Here is a 17,309-nt window from a genome sequence, read left to right on the forward strand (position 1 = left end):
CTTTGGGGTGGAGAAGCGGCGTGCTGAGCCCGGGGTAGCTGGCTGGTAGGTCGGAGCACCCGGTGGTACCGGAGCTCCGGGGAGAAGGCGAGCATAGGAGATGCCCTCTGACCAGTGCTGGGAGGTGGGGAGAGGCAGAAACACCAGGCTCGGGTCCTGAGCTGTTGGCCAACAAAAAAAACAAGGGTTTTTTTGCCCGGTAGGAAGAATTCTGTGGTGGGTGCTGGTGACTTGGTGACTGGCCTACGCTGGGACGTGGTGGGCAGCCGCACTAGGCTTCCTGTGTGTTCCTGGGGTGGCGCGGGGAGCGTGAGGGGTTGTTAGGGTCAAGTGTGACTTGGGAGGAAGAAGATAGTAGTGGTATCTATCGAGCAACTTAAAGGCATGTGACTGCCAACATTGGTGTCAAAAAATTTAGTTTCTGGAAAGACAGAGTGAGCTTAATTAAACTAAATTGAGCTCCTTTACAAGTATGGATGACTTCAGTTGTGTTCTACACAATGTTGTGGTACTTGCAGCTCTGTAGTTAGTCTAGTAATAGCGTTTATTAAGTTATTGAGGAATGAAAAGCCTTTTCCAGATCACACCACTAATGCAACTCTTCTTAAATTGTGTCATGTGGTTGGTATGATGGATGACATTAACGTCTGGATTCAGACATCTTAAGGCTTGCTTAACTTTTCCATCTTATTGCACTAGTGATAGGGGTGGTATGGGGGAAGGATTAGTCCAGATTTCCTGGATCCAAAGCAGTTTTGCCTTTTCTAGTGAGGCAGTTTTCATCTGTAGATAGCCAGGTCATTCAATGAGTGGTTCTACAGTATAATCGGTCAATCCATGAAGAAATCACTGGACCACAAGGCAGTATATACCTTACCTGTTGAAAGGTGTCCTGACTATGGGAGGAAGTTCTTACATTGTGGAACTAGAGGCCAGTTTATTCTTTCTTTCTGACTCAGCTGTGATGAATCGTTGGTGGATAGCCTGAGAAAGCACGTGTAGTGGCTGCAGAGGTTTTTGAAATGGCAAGCCAACCCGTGACGCAGCAGGATTTCCTGGTGAGCAGGAGCAGAGGGGCTAACTCCAGGGTTATGATTAATTCTATAGGATGTAATTTTTACTGGCCGCTCAACACAGAGTGTTCAGTTGCAATTCTTGGTTGCTACTGCTGATGGACACGCTTGTGGATTTACAGCAGCTGGAGGGGGTAGTGGAAAATGGTACTTTTCTCAGACTGAATGAACAGTTAGTGCCAGCTGTGGAGGTTCAAAGTACCTCTTAGGACAAACCCTGCGTTTAAGGACTGGAGCACGTGGCAGTTGGCAGCTCATGGTCTCTGGTGGTTCCTAACATTTTACAAATGTGCTGAAGTTGGTAAATTCGCTATGAGAGATGGCATTTATGACCAAACGTCTGCATGCAATATGCTGTGGACAGAAGTTGTGAGGGCCGCTGAAACCCTGATATTAGAGCTTTGTGACTGGGGTCTCCAAGCTTTTCAGCTGCTGTCTTTGTCCATAGCGTGCAAATTTTTATGGACATCTACCGAAACTGCACTGCACTTTTTGATAGCTGAGAAGGTTTACGAACATTGAATAATTGGATACATTGACAAAATTAGTTACTCAGAATGTTCAGAAACTCAATGAGTGAATATTTTTGATTTGAAAGAACCCTTTCCTAAAGAGGAATATGAACCTCAAGATTGCTCTGGTGACTTCTCGCCTTTCTTTCCCTTTGTTGCAAAGAGTTGCCCTGATACAAGGCGGCTGAACGCTAGCATTTTAAATATTTTAGTAGACGAGTGAACCTGTAGAAGTGTAAGGATGCAGTGGGAGAGAAATGCTTAATTGTGATGACTTTCTAAGAAAAGTCATTTATAGTGATAAGAACATGTCTTTATCCTAACATTTATAAAAATTGTTTTTGGGTAAAATGCACAAAAGACTCGAACACCCCGCTAAAAATTTGCGAGTGCTAGTTCTGTAGTTAACACAAGACATACTGAAAGCAGCGAACTTGTCTTCTCATCCACTGAAGTTGTGCGGGAATGGTAAAGAGTAAATTTGGATGCAGTGCTATTGAATGGGCAGTTGGCCCCCAAGAAATCTGGTGCTCCCCATTCTGCACCTTGAAGCACCCAAGTGTTTGGGTGAGGCTCTGGCTTTCTGAGGCAAAACCAGAAGGTGATACTGAAGTCTGGTGCCGAGATAAGGATATGCCTGATTGAAATCTGACACACTGGCATTGGGATTTGAAATGTCAACCAAAATCTGTAAGATACTTCATGATTTTTAAGGTTTTGGTGTTTTACTTGTGGTCACTCAAATTTACTGTGTGAAGCTCTGAAACTCTCCCATTGCAAATTACCATCTCCTCTTGCTTGCAGTGCCACTGCGTTCGCTTGTTTGGCTAAAAATAGAAGGGCATAGAGTTGGTTTTCTTTCTTGGAAGAGAAAGAGAAATTCTACAAAGTTTGAGTTCACCCGCAGATAATTGTGTTTTTGTTTCAATCCAGAACATCTAGAGAGATGCTTTATTCTTAGCAATATTCTGCTTTTCCAAACTGATTTCACTTTGTTGGTTTGGGTGTTGAATATGTGTTCAGAATACAAAGACATATTTCTTTGTTCCTCTAGAAAATAAGGGGTTGAGAGAATGTTATTATGACCCTCTGTTGCAGCTTTTCAGCCTGAAAATATGCTTCCAAAACCAAGTATTTTTTGGGAAGCTCCAACTCCAAGCCAATTTTTCTTCTTTTAAGGTAGATGCCACCTTCAGCTGGTGGAAGGAGCTGAAGAGAAGGCACTGCAGAGGCAATCTTCTCCCCAGTTTTGACTTTGTAGCTACTTGCTAATTTCTGACACGTCCTATTGAAGGTGTGAGTGTAAGTAATGATTTTGCCACTTTGACAATTTGTGTGTGTCGTTCGTGAGAGAATACTCAGCTCCTTTCGCTGATGTTAGAAGGAACTGTGCTCCTGCTTTTGCTAGTTTTGCAATGTTTCCTTGTTTGCATCTTTGCAGGCATTTTAGTATTTCAGCAAATGCTTTTTAATAATAACAATACGCTTGAGGTAGCAGGATGCCTTGGGCAATAGATGCATCAGGGTATCTTTGCTGAGCCCAAACTGTATCACGTGTATCCTGTTCTGAACTGTAGGTTCAATACAAACTTGATAAATTTGGTAACTCTGCTTTCATATTACACAATCTCTAAGGCACCTTAGTTTGGATGAAAATGCCTGCTTATAAGTGCAGATGATGCCATATTTGGTATAACTGGTGCAAGTACAAAGTTTTAGCTGCTCCCCCCCTTCCCCCCAATCATTCAAGTACTCAACTTTGATACTGCCAAATGTTCATTCCATGATTATGATGATTAGTCCTGCCCAGGGTGGATTTGTAGACTCAGAATATGCAAAAAGGCATTGGTTGCACAGCATCTTGTGGTGGGACAGGCCTCTCAGCTGCAGTTGCCAGCATTATTAGACACAAGTGCTTGATGTGGGAGTGTGTTCTGAGTCCAAGTCTCACAGTTATTAATCATTTATTGCAGAGTTAAGAGCAAGAGTTGAAATTCTTAAGTCTCTTCTCTCTCAACTGAAAGGCAAGTTGTTTCAGGTGGTTCCCAAAAGTAATGTTTTACTAGAAAGCAGCATGAGGCAACATTCAGCTGTGTTCCTTGCTGCGCAGGAGTTCACCAGAATATGTGCTATTTATTCTATAAATAAATCTAATGAGTCTATATTCCGTAACTCTCCATATAGCAGACTTGTATTATATTGTCAGGTTAGCTGAGTGAAAATAGTGTTGACAGATTGTTCAGCTCCTAGGAAAAACAAATATTTCTTTGTGGAGTTATGTAGGAATAGACCTGTATGTCAGAAATGTTTCTGAATGTCAAATATTTTTCTACAATAAAATAATAAAAATCAAAACAATTAATCTTGGATGCATTTTTTATATAGTAGAGCATAGCATGTGGTGGTGTTTTTTGAAATAAAAATCAAATGACAAGCTGAGAATCTGTTCGCTCTCCCTCGTGTGAGGGTTTTTCACTCCTTTTTAGGGTTAGAATCCCCAAGGACCAGGAAGATACCAATGTGTGAGTATTTATAAGTGGAAAATAAAACTTCACTTGTAAATGGGTAGTGAATTCCATCTTAAACGAGTGATAAATATGACAGTTTTGCGTTGTTATTTTCATAGATCGGTTCACTAGGACCACAAGAACTTGTTTGTGCCAGTGGAATTGCACAAGATGGTTGAGCTGATGTGCCAGCCTGCCACAGCTGCACGGTTCTTCCCTTTCCTTTGTGCTGGTGCTGCTGCTGGCTTGACCTTTCCTTGAGCTAGCTTAATTCCCTCCCTGGCAAAACCCATCTGCTTGGGAGGGGTGTTTTTCTTCCAGGTGAATGAATTGTATCAGGCCTCAGAGTAAGATGTTGCTAGAGGTGATGCAAGGTCAGTGGCAAGAATGTTCTGGAGCTTGAGACCCTTCCTTCTTCAGGTGGGAGATTCAGAGTGACCCAGCAGCGATATTCAGCTTGGAGCCCATCACTCTGTAAAGTTGGATTCCTGTGGGTAACTCTCTTACCTTTACTGAATTCCCTCTGCCAGCTTTGCTGTCTGTAGCCTGTGCTGCTGCTTCCGTTCTTTGTGGCTGGTCCTGTCTGCTTTACAATGGATAACTTGGTGTCATCAGCAAATTGTCAACATTCGCCTCCTTTTCCAGATGTAAGAATGTCTCAAACAATTTGGGCTCCAGCTTCCTGTAGGACTTCACTGGTGGTCTTAACTCTGTTGTCAGAAATGACCATTTGTTTTGCTCTTTGTTTCCTCTCTTTTAACCAGCTAACCTATCTGTGCAAGGCCTTTTATTGCCACGGCAGCTTAATTTCTTTAAGAGCCTTTTGTGAAAAATCTTGTTAAATGTCTCTTGGAAATTAAAGCAGGAATCATCAAGTAGAGTCCATTGGTGTGTGGGTAAGGGAGATCTAGAGAGCTCCTGTGGTTTGTCAGACTTGATTTTCCTGTACAAAAGTGGGGTTGGTTTCCCCATCTAAATGCTGTCATCCATTTAGCTGTCTACTGAACTAGAATAGTTTCTACTAAGTTAGGCTCGCTAGACTGTAGCATCACAAAGTGTTAGGTGATGGAGTAAACAAATTATAACTTGTCCTCAAGAGTAAGCACTGCTTCAAGCAGTAGAATTTTTTTGAAGGCTGTTTTCTTTTGATTTGCTCTTACGTGGCTTCTTGGGTGTCTAATAATTTCGTTTTTCCTGTAGCCTTACTTTAATAGGGCACTGCTCCAGGAATAGGAATTAAGAATCTCTCTTGTAAGAAATGAATATTTTTAAAAATGTAGAGGAACTTACATATTTTGGGATCTCTGCTTTCCCGAGTTCAGTGGAAATTGCTCCAGGGACTGACAATTATTGGTAGTGGAATTGGAGAAAAGGACAGAGAGAGAAGGATAAGCACACAAAAAAGCCCAAACAAAACAATATGGTTGCAGTGATAATGTAAAACAAGTTTTATAGTACAGGGAGCGCAAGTCACCGCTGTAGGGATCATCCTTGCTTACATAGCTGAAATTCGAGGGTTTGCCTTCCTTTGACTACTTCCAAACTATGCTCAGCAGCCTGTAACATTTGTGTTCTGTCATACATAATGCTCTGAGGATGAAAGTGTGAGTGAAGATGGAGAATTAAAATGGTAAGGATAGCTACCAAGCCTTTTGAAGGGCTTCTCTGAAAGATTGTGACATTTCACATACTCTGCCCTTTTAGTTACAGATCATGGTTTGTTTATTCCTCATCTCCTTTCTGTTCCAGAGTTCCAGTGTTTTTCTTGAGCTTTTTGAGGCTTTTTCTATTTTAGCGCTAGCTGATTGTTCTACTTGAATTTACATAAATTAAATAAAATTCACCTATCGTGTCCTTTCTCATCCCTCTTAAAAGGGCTGGCGGAGTGGGTCAGAAGGTATGGTGTAATTTCTGAGGGTTTGTGCATATCTCTTGCCTTCCCCAGTTACATGAGTGATTTTTTTTTTTCCCTCTTTAATATGTATTGTTTCTGTAAGCTTCATTTAGAACAGTTTTCTCTGCCAAAGTGGTAAGATGGAGCTGAAATTTAATTTCTGTTTCAAATTTTTTAGGGATTTTTTGAATACTAATTATTATGCTATTGTACAAGATGCTGGATACATTCAGAACCTGAAGAGGAACAGACATAGAATATTGTACTATTTTGTTAAAAATAGCCAATCTGAGTTACAGCAGTGGTGTCCATTTGCTGAGGTGGAAGAGAGGATGGTAGGTTGGATGGCAGTGAGAACTTGCAGTTGGGTCCTATCAAATATCTCCAGTTGGAGTGTAACAAGTGGAACCATCGGTGTGGAACGGAAGACTTCCTCACTTCTCACTGTTGTGAGTAAGTGGGAGCACATAAGCAATAGTTAGTCCAGTTTCAGATATAACCCATGCTACTGGTGCTGTCAGGAAAGGAATGGAAGCAAAATGCCCCATTCTGGCATTTTAAATGTGTGTTTCAATGTAGTACTGTTATACTTCATTTTCTCCCCAAAAGAAACCAGAGAAACTGCTTGTCTTTTGCTTTGCAAAGGGAAGTTTTTGCACGCTTCTGTTTCTGTATATAACTATAGAGCACTGGTGTTAGGGACTGAAAGCACTGGTGCGTGGTTGTCCTAAGTAAATTCTTATTGCCTGAGGGTGGCTATTGAATTGTGAATTTAGTGTCTTTAAATTGAAATTTTTTTAATGTCATAGCCATTAAAGCTGGCAAACCAAACTTTTTCCATTGGTATGCCATACTTTTCTCGTTTCTCATTACTGTTTGTTGATTTAGAGCATGTTGGTGTCCAGGTAGAAAGTTGAGAGGGAAAAGACAAGGGTGTTGGTGAGGAGTAAGAGCCAAGGGAAGCAAAGCATCACATTTGGGGTGCGGGGAGAGGAATTGTGGGTTGTAGCTGCCATCATTTCCTAGACACTTTGCTTTCCCTAGGCAAGTGCATTGTTATGAAACTACATGTATCCTTTTCAAAACCTTTGGAATATTTTCTTAGAGGCTTCTGCCAGGACTTCATCCGTGAGGAGCAGCCAGGCCTTTTGCAAGAACATTGTCATTCACCAGTGTCATCTGCAGTGTTCGTGCAGAACTTGGAGTCTCTCTCCACGTAATGCCAGGATACACCACTAGTATTTTCAGTAGTAAATTCTAAGCTATTGCTAGGGTATGTCACCGATGTAGTTCATTTTATTGTGAAGTACACACCTAAGAATAACCCTTTCACATCTTACTTGCCCATAAATTTTTAGCAGTCAGCTCCTTTGTTGTGTCTCCCTCAAACAACTTCCCTGACCTAAAGTCATGCTTTGATAACACCCATATCTAGAGTTTATCTATTGTATCTGCCTCTGTCCTGAAGGCAACGTGTTGCTCCGTTGTAAGTCATGTTTGCATTCAAGCTTATGTCAAAAGATAATGACTTTCTGTGACAGTAATCACAAAAAGCGTTCAGCATGTGGGACAATCCGTACTGATTTGTAGTTCCCCCATTCTGATCTCTTCACCTACAAGACTGGTAAATGGCAATTAGCACCAGTGGGCCATTAGATTTATTTATGCTATTGGAATCCCAAGTGCATATGCAGGTTCACTGTTGCTGGCAGAGGTGAGCATGATGCAGGGAAAAGCTTACGGAACTAAGCTATGATGGAACAAACAGGTAATTGAAGAACATGGGAATGTACAAAAACATTGGCTTGCAGCTTGCTAGAAGAAATAATTGCATGGTGGACCAAATGAGGTGACAGGGGTGACGAACCCGACTGTTCCCATTGCATGCTGGTGGCAGCTAGTAGAGAAAGTATCATGCAAAGTAACTACGGCTCCTGCAACTCCCTGCTTTTTTTTGAAGTAGTGTGGTTTATTAAAAAAAAAAAACCAAACAACAACCTAGCCTTTTTAATCTCTGGTCAAGCTATTGTGAATATGCTTTGCATGTCGGACTCTTTCAGAGATTATTCAAAAGAAGAATGTGTCTCAGGTTAGTTTAAGAACCATTCTGTTCTTCCTGCAAGCTCCTGCATCTGATGTTACTGGCAGAGCTCCCTGAAATGGAGGCTTAAGCTGAGAAGACAAAAAGCTGAGGTGACGAAAGGGAAAAACATGTTGGTAGAAGGTTAGAAATTATCTGAATGTCATCTTGCATTCACCAGACTTTCCTTTTTAACAGCAACAAAGACCAAAACTTAAAGGGCACAGGAGAGCCTTGTTTGTATTTCTTTTCTTAGCTGTAAGTTCAGGTTGTTAGGGACTTAGTTGCTGAGGGTTTTTTTTTTAATCCTAAAGGGGAACTTTGATTATTACATTGTTATAGATTGCTCAGATGAGCATGCCTGTGGTTGAGGTGGGTATTGTTAGGTGGTTATTCAAATCTTGCTTGAAATAATATATGCCTCTGATGAACAAACCATTCAGACTGGAAATCCCTATGTTGGATTTTCAGCTGCAGATCGATTATTTTTGTTATTATTATTCAAATTAATTCTTGAATATGGGATTAAGGAATTTTTTTTTGTCTGTGGTAAATATGCATTTTTTTTTTTTGAAGGTTTTCAGTGGGAAACTCCTGCTGAGTTTTCCTGCTTTAGGGTAAAGCCATGTAGTTGACCTGTTCTGTGTGATAACCAAGTTGTAACTTTTGGGGGAAAAAAAAAGGCATATAGCTTGACCACTTTATAAGTGTCTGCAAAATAATAAATGATGGCTTGGTAGGGACTACAAGCTATGTTTTTTCGGAGCCGATCTGCACTGATTTCCTTATTGTGCAGATTTTGCATAAGGAACAGATTGCATGTGCCACAGTGAGAGTAACCTATGCTGTATCCTTCCAACTTTGTCAAGAAGGACAGGAGTTTGACAGACATCAGTCTGTTACTATGTAAACACAAGCCATGCCCCATATCTTAAGCATAACTTCCAGGGTTTGAAAACTAGGCTTCAAATTCTTTGTTGTCATTAAGTTGCTGAAAGGCAGATCTTGCTGATCGAGTATCTTCTGTGCTGTATTCGTGTTTCCTCCAAAGCACGCGAGTTACTGAGAACTCAAATAATGAACAAATGCTTTTCCTAACTTTGTTTAGGAGAGAACATTTGTTTTGGCTGAAATCTTCCAGAGCAACTTAAACAGACACCAGGATGGGAAAATTAGTGAAACTAGAAGGATGTAACAACATTTCTGTGCTTGGGCAGTTTAAAATGTCATAGTGGAATGTGAAGTAAAAGAACAGTGTAAACTCTGTTTAACCTTGCCAAAAGCTGACTGATGAAGTTGAGATCAGAATTGTTAGTGCTTCGGCGTGCATTATAAAGGTGAGAAAAAGCGTCTATGTATAGAGCTTGGCAATTTTGCTACAATACCCAAGTGGGAGGTTACTCTGTTGGGGAGCCGTTTGGTAACTTCATTTGCTGTGTGGGTATTGGTGCTCTCACTAGTGGAACCCAGTGGCTCTCCTATCATTTCCCCCCCATAATTCTAAATATCCCAATCATAATGTGATGAGAAAAATTGAGACTGCCCTGCCCCCTCCATATTCTGCTCCTTACAATCTTTCTTCCTTGCTCTCCAGCTCGTAAGAATTTTCCTGTATATACCACACAGATTTAACCTTGCAGCATGTTTTCATGAAGACCACTACCCAGAATGTTCAAGTGGTTAATAATTTCATGTAATATCTGCTTTGCAGTCTTCTAGCACCTGGCTTTCAAGCAGAAATACCCTATTATTTTGTCCTATAATTCTTTTCCTTTAGAAACAGTAGTTTATTTTTGAAAAATTGCAAAGTCTTTATCATTTCAACATCTTCATCCTCTAATTGGGACATGCTGTGTTGTGAGAATATACGTTATAAAGATTTTTACCATTGAAGTTTTATTCAATGAAATAACTGGTATTGGGGAGACTATTAAAGTGTTTATAGCTAATTATTTTATTTTAGTTTTTTCACCAATATTTTTTTTTGTGTGCCTTGGTGGAATCCCTAGCGACGTAACTCTAAATCCAGATTCACATTGCTTTTACAGCCACTAAGGGATATTAAAGCTGTAGCGTTCTGAGATCTCTATCCAGTCTTGTGTTTTACTGTAACAATGGACTTTTACTAGAATGGTTATTTATTTACTTTTACTTTTGTGGTTCTGCCTGGGCTTTCTTTGTTCCTGGAAGAATACTGAAGAAAAAAAGGATGAAGAGAGACCTGGAGTTAATCCCTTTACTCTGTCTTGAGGGAAAATAATTTACAATATTCTTGACAGATGCTTGTCTAATCTCTTAATTACTGGAAATTCCATTTAATTTCTTAAGCAGCTTATTCTAGTCTGTTATATTCTTACTGCTTGTTTTTTTCCCTAATGTTTAGCTGACACAATTTGCAGTAAACTTTGATTTTCATTTGGTCATGTCCAGCTATTTGTGATGTACCTGGATGTATTTGATGTATCATTTCTCCCCTTGATATCTTCTCTAACACAAACTGTGTGTCTTTATATTGCAGTCAGTGTTTCCTCATAGATCTCTCTTGTCTTCTGATCCAGATCACTGCTTTGTAGACTTTCTTCTATCAGTTTGTAGCTTGAAGCCTGTAACCTTGAACTTGTCACCTTGCTTTAATGCTGAAGATCTACTAGTGCTGGGTGGATTGCTCTCCATTTATTTATTTTGAAGAGTTCTTCACAAGGCTCCATTGCTCTACTGATACTCTTTTGTTTGTGTAAGGCGTTGCAAGCAATCCCAGCGTTTGAGGTTATGCATTGGCCTGTACTTGGTTGCATATCTGGATTCGCTTTTGGTTTCTGCCACTCGGAGCTCCATGTTCATCCTCACAAATGGAGGAATGAAAAGTGGGATGGGAACCAGCCTGGAAAACAGTTGTTGCCAGTGAAACAAATCGATATTTGCCCCTTGGTAAAAACAGCTTCCACTATGTGGTTAGCAAGATGTACAAAATAAGCATTTTATAGTTTGTTGGCTGATGATGTTTGATCAAACAGGAGCTGTGGCTTTCTTACTTGCTCTTGTCTAGGAGAATCAGGACTTTCCTTTTTGATGTTGTTGCCTGATGCAGTTGTCTCTGTTGTCATTTGATTAGCTGCAGTCTTCAATATTCATGAAGAGTAGTGAAGAAAGAGGCTGCCTTGTTTGTTAAGCGTCAAGCTGTTGAAAGCATACATGGAACATCGGTTTCTCTACATCCTTTGATTTCAAATGCTAGTTTTTTTTGTTACGATAAAATGGTACAAATCTTCGTGACTACTTCTGACAATACAGAAAGAAGATTTGCTTTTTCATGGTAAAAATATAATAGCAGCGTTAAGAGAAAAGAAAAAAGCTGGGGAAGAAAATGAAAAAATGTATGCTAAAAAAGTGAAAAGGGATACATTTAATGTGAATATAGTCTCTGGTTTTTACAGTCGTCCTTTAAAATTTGTCTAAGAAACAATGCTCTTTCAGTACAGACTGTATTTTCAGCTTTGGTTTCTTTCAGGCTGTAGGTGTATACTTTTGAACCAAGTACGGATGTTTTGAGCCTTGAAACCAATCTTCTTGTTATGACTTAATTAGCAACATTTATGTATTAACTATTTGGATCCTGGCTTCTTCAAATTTGTTTCCTATTAATGTATAATCTTGAGTGAATAACTTCGGACATAGATTTGAATTGGTACTATACTATTTTAAGTGCATGATGATTTGAAACTTGGATTTCATTCCTTGTTTGCTTATTTTGAAACTGTCTCTTACTGTGTTTTACAAGGCAATTTTTCTTGGTACTATTGGTAGAGGTAGGATGAAGATTTAGAATTGCAGTGGAATTGGCTCATGTTTTCTAGGCTTTACTGAATTTTGTTCATTTAGTAGCTTTATAATGATAAACATGCCTAATCTTTTTAGTGCATTTTTGTTCTCAATGAGTCTTCCCACCTCTTTTTTTTTTTTTTTTTTTTTTTTTTTTTTTTTTTTTTGGGTGACAATCACTGCTATCACCTTTGCTGCCCTCCTGTCAGCCCCAAGTGTCCGCTTTTGACTGATGAGTCTCTCTTCCCTCCACCCTTGTCGCTGCTTCCTCTACGAGCAGCTTGGCTCCTGCTTGGAGCACAAGGTCATCTGCCTGGCAGGGCTTAGGGGGTTGTTCCAGGCCATGCCTCTGGTAGGGAACAAGTGCCCTATACAGCTCTCAGAATAAAATAGGGGATGTATGTTTCACTTAGCAGTTACAATGCTGTCTGCATTTGCCAAATCACCAGTAGCTGCTAAGTTTGTGCTGTGTGGTTTTTTGGGTTTTTTTTTTTTTTTTGGAAACGCATTGAATGAATTTGAAATTTGTTAGGAGTTGGTTTGTCAGCAGATGTATGAGTCTTTCAGTAGTGAAAAAACTAAGAGGACAGCAGTTGAACAACCTTCCCTTCCTCCTGTGTGTCCTCTTTGTTAAGCTACCGTCCTCCAGTAGTGTTAGCTGTGTTTTGCTGTGCTGTTTCTTTGGTGTGGTTGTTAGTAAAGGCATGTTGGAAGACCGGTATCTCTGCAAGTTAGAGAGTAGTTTGTGGTCTCATGCATAATAATTGCGATACTGAGGTTTGTTTTGGGGGTGGAGAAGTAGTTGGTGTTTTGATTCTATACTTCTGTGGCAACCGCATTTCTTTCTTTGGCTCTCAACCTAATGGAGCATGCTTTGTTCTGTAATTGAGCATTTTACTAGGTGTAACAGTGTATAGCACAGGAGTAAAAGATTTCTCAAGTAACCTGGCTAGTTCTCTGAGAATATGGGTTTCTTCCCTATCATTGCAACTGGTATACCATCAGTACTTTATTTTTCAAATGTATCACCCAGGGAAACTCATCCTCCATGACTGTATTGCTTATCTGGCCAATATATCGCCCTTTTTAGTAGACTAGGAAGAACCTCATCATCAATCTCTTACTTTTGCTTCTAAGAGCTCTCAAATATCCAAGGCATAAAAAAAAAAGTCAGCTGCTCTCTGATTTCTTGAGAGTTTGGCACTGTATGTGTATAAGGTGCTTGAGCTTTGTGTTTACATCAAAATCCATTCAGTTTTATGGCATCTTTCGCTCTGGTTTCATGAATGTAGTGTACAATTCCACTGCCAGTTTCTCTTCTGCTCTGTTCTGTTTAGACTTTGCATTATTTTGAAGATGCCTTTCCTCATTCAAGCTCCAAAACTGTTTTCCTGCCCCTCCATAGTGGTCTGGAGAGGTTTTCCACAGTGGCTGTATATGAGTTCTCAGTTAATAGATTTGATAAGATCCAGTTTAGTTTTAAAGCAAAAAAAGGTTTGTGCTTTTGCGTCACAAACTTTTAGCTCTTTCTTACCTGAAATTGAAGTAAGAAATTTAAGAAAAAGAAACACCGTAACAGGGCAGAACAACAGCCAGTTGGAAGGGGAAACAAAAAGATTAACTATGGGGTGTAACAGCTTGAATTGGAATTTCTTGCTTCTGACAGCAAAGAACTAGATCATTTGGTGGTAAGAGCAAGAATCTGACCAGCTAGCTGGCAAAGTGATTTACCCTTAAATTTATCCACTGTGGTTAGGAATTGTCTTTTTGACCTTAAGAATTCATTTTCCCCTGTAACCTGGGGCCTCTGCTTGAAAAAGGGATCGCAGACTTTAAATGTTCATTTCAGTCTTACCTTGGGCTTGTAATGACAGTTATTCATTGATTTTGGGAAACCATTTTATATTTGCAAGTCAAATTCAACTACCATACTCATTGTTTTCTCTTCCATTTCCCTGTAACACAGCTTAATTTTATCTAAGTCTGCATCAGTCTGGAGGTTTGCAAGTGGATTAGAAATTAAACTGTATATTAGACAACAGTCAATAATAAACATATTTTTAAATGTTCATATTTAAATAAAAAGAATTGTCAAACCCCCTTCTATTAAAAATTATACTGTAAAATGTGTTCAGATTGCCATTTTTCTAGTGAATTAAAATCTCATTCTGTTTTCTTTTTCCCTCCTTTGGCAATTCATCTGATATCTCGTTCTTCCACATCATTCTCCTGGTGTTTGAGTAAGGTCATCAGCCACTGAAAATGACAGCCTTTTTTCAAGTGTGGCTGCCAAATTGCATTTTCATGTTCAAGAAACATCTTCTGTCTTCAAAGAAAACATGGAAGCTCCTGTTACAGAAATATTAAATGACTCTTTTGAGGAATAATTGAAAACTTGTGGAAGAGGCTTTTGTACTCATTGGTAAGGAACTCGTGAAACTTTTTTTAGCTTAAAATACAGAATTTTCTCAGCATTGCTCTCTGAATGCCAGTGAGATGTTTTAGCTTCAGTGGGGGAAATTTTGATGAAACTAGTAACTGGCTTGTTTTGCATTCTCTTAATCTGTCCAGTAGTCTGAAACTGGAAGATTGCTGTATTGACTGCAATTAATACTTGAATAAAACATGGGCACTCAAGTGTTGAAGCGTTCCCTGAATTCTGACTAGAAAGGAAGGTACAAGTATTGGGAGTGCTCGGTGTTGGGCTTCGCTAGGATTGTTCATTCAGAGGGCTGGCATTAAAACAGGCTGTTCTTTAAAAGCTGCAGTAACCACGGGTTCTATCAGACAGAAATAAGCCTTTGAAAAAGGTAATCTTTGATCAGTGGGTACTTCTGCAGTGTCTGCCTCTATCTTCTGCAGTCCAAGAAATTATTTCAGTCTTACCACAGTGGAGTGGCAACTTAATTGTATGGCTTTAATGTGAACTAGTGAATGTGACAGAAGAGCATATGGAGTACTGTTTAGGAGCCTTGTTCTTGACTGAGTATCTGGCTGGTAGATTTATAGTACAAATTGTGTTACTGTGAGGGGCTTGGGTGTTTCTGTAATCAAACACAGGTAGAAGACTTCAATGGCGGCAGTGTAGGAGAGGGAAAATGGAATCTATTTTATACCAGTGCTGTGTCCTAGATATGTCATCACCTCATAGCATAAAGTCTATAAGAAAACTGTAATTATGTGTATTAATGAAATGAATGCAGTCACATGTAAGTTTTTAGTTACACCACTGAAGAAGGCTGATGTCATATTATAATTGTGTATCATGTCAGATCTGCTCATGATACTCCTGTCTACAAGGTTAAGTCCTTAGAATTCTGTTTTTGAATGGTATCTGCAAAACCAGAAATTTTTAGGCAGAAATCAACTTCATGCTTTTTTTACTGATAAGATGACAAAAGAATAAAAAAAAGCCCCAACCTAGGCACAGAAAGCTCAAATGCAATAAAATCTATCAGGCAGGGGTGGGGTTTTTACAAAATGTACTGAATGGGGAATTAACTGTAAATTCTCTGGGAGCTCTATATTCAGGAATTTTTATATTTATGAAGAATATGTGACTTTCAACATATATATTATAAAAAATTGAACACCTGCTTTAAGCATACAATGAGGTCCAAGTTTCACCCTGCAGGCAAGACAGGTGCCTTCCACAGGAGACGCACAAGTGACTTTCAGTATTCCTGGAAAAGAGCAATAAACCTAAAGGGATTAGTTTAAAAAGGTACTCTGTTGCATTTTATTTCCTTAGCAGCATTAACACCAGATTTATGAACACTATTGATAAAGAAATGTAAAAATCTGTGATTGAAATTGCTCTAGAATCGCTTTTGAAGTACACATTTCTGTTGCCTCTTTCAACCAGGTATGGAAAGGCCAGTTGAGAATTCTAGCACATATCTTCTGCTTTGGAAGTGTCTGGAGGCTTTGGTTAGTTATCAAACACGTTGAAAATGTGTTTTGTTAGAATGCAGGTTAAAGCAGCGTATCCTTATTGAAAAACATCATTTAGAAGGCAAGGTATGACAGAGATGGGAGAATATGGTATGGTAATAACAGCAGAACAGGCCAGGCTGAGTTAAAGAAGAAGAGGTGAGATTGCTCTTACCTTTCCTGCCGGTCGTGGGCTGAGAATTGATTAGAGTAGTGTTGGACTTGAAATATGTAATTAATGATGAAAAGAGCCACTAGCGATCTGGACTGTATTGAACATGAACTGTATAATGAAGTAGAGGGGTGAGCTCAACCACATTAAATGTGAGAACCTGTAACATCTATAATGTTAAAAAGCTGTCTTAGCTTTTTACCACTCTACCACTGCAGTTTTCTAATACTCAGTAGTTCAGAGTATTTAGCATAAAAAACCTGAATGAGCTAATTAAGACTATTAAAATGGTTGCAATAAAATTTGAATATTGAAAGTTTATAAAAGCTCTAAGCAGTAGAGTAGTAATTAAGGAAGCTATTTTAATATATAAAACTCATTAAAGTTGAGCAAAAAAAACCCAACCCCTGCTGCAGCTCACAAGGAAAAATGTAAAAGGAAAATCTGCTTTTAAAATCTTGTTGTCATCTTTCTATTGGATTTAGTTAAATAACTAAGAAACACGAAACCAGACTATCCTCTTCTCATACATAGTGTAGTTTGGGATATTCCCATGCCCTTGCTAAAATTGGGGAAGATAGCCCTTTGCATGTTTATCTAATTTTATACTTCAGTTGATAGGAGATTAGAAACTACATTGTGAATTTTTGGCCTGCTCTGTATTTTCTGAGTTTTTTTCCATTTTAGAGCATCTGAGATCATGAAATAAAAGCTATACTTTTCTGCCTAATCAAGCAGCTTCCTCATTTTTAGCTGGTGAAAGTTTTTTGCACCCTATTCTCAAGCTATCCTTGCTATAGCTGTCAGGCTACTACTGCTTAGAGAATGGCAGCTCCCTGAAGAAAATGAAGAGAAGCTCTGTGTTTACAGCAGCTGGCTCTGGATATCCCTTTTGGTGCTAGAACTGCCGAATCAAGCCGTAGGAGAAGATCCAAGCTAACTCCCCATCAACCTGCAGACCTTTGGATAAGCTCAAGCAGTAGCCAAGAAGCTACTGGGAAATGGAAGAAAGCTCTTTGGCAAAACGTTCTATAGTTTCACAAATTTCTTCAAAAGCTCACCAGAACCTGTAGTGGGTTATTCTGAATATTGAGTTATATCTTGTCACCTGGAAAGGTACTGCTCCCAAAAACTTTACATACCTGTGTTTGTGAGCCATTCACCCTCCCTCCTTGCAGTAAGGTAATTGTTTGTCTTTTGTGCAATGGTGAGTTGGATTAAGTAAATAGAACAGGGCCTTTGTTTGCCATCAGCTTCTTTTTTTAACTGCTTTCCACTGGTGATAATCAGGATTTCTCCACTTGTTACCAGGATCTGCC

The 17,309-nt window shown here is 39.4% G+C and overlaps 1 protein-coding gene across 1 annotated transcript in view; it reads left to right on the forward strand.

The window, feature by feature from the left end:
- The first annotated feature begins 12,120 nt into the window (after positions 1-12,120).
- LOC104121794 (cohesin subunit SA-1) overlaps positions 12,121-17,309 on the forward strand; it is a 111,928-nt gene continuing 106,739 nt past the window's right edge. Inside the window, exon 1 of the mRNA XM_035889469.1 lies at positions 12,121-12,189. The gene's annotated coding sequence lies outside the window, so the exon portion shown is untranslated. The remainder of the gene's footprint in view (positions 12,190-17,309) is intronic.

Source organism: Egretta garzetta, unplaced genomic scaffold, assembly GCF_000687185.1.
Source record: "Egretta garzetta isolate BGI_Z169 unplaced genomic scaffold, ASM68718v1 scaffold1292, whole genome shotgun sequence".
Classification (NCBI taxonomy): Eukaryota; Metazoa; Chordata; class Aves; order Pelecaniformes; family Ardeidae; genus Egretta; species Egretta garzetta.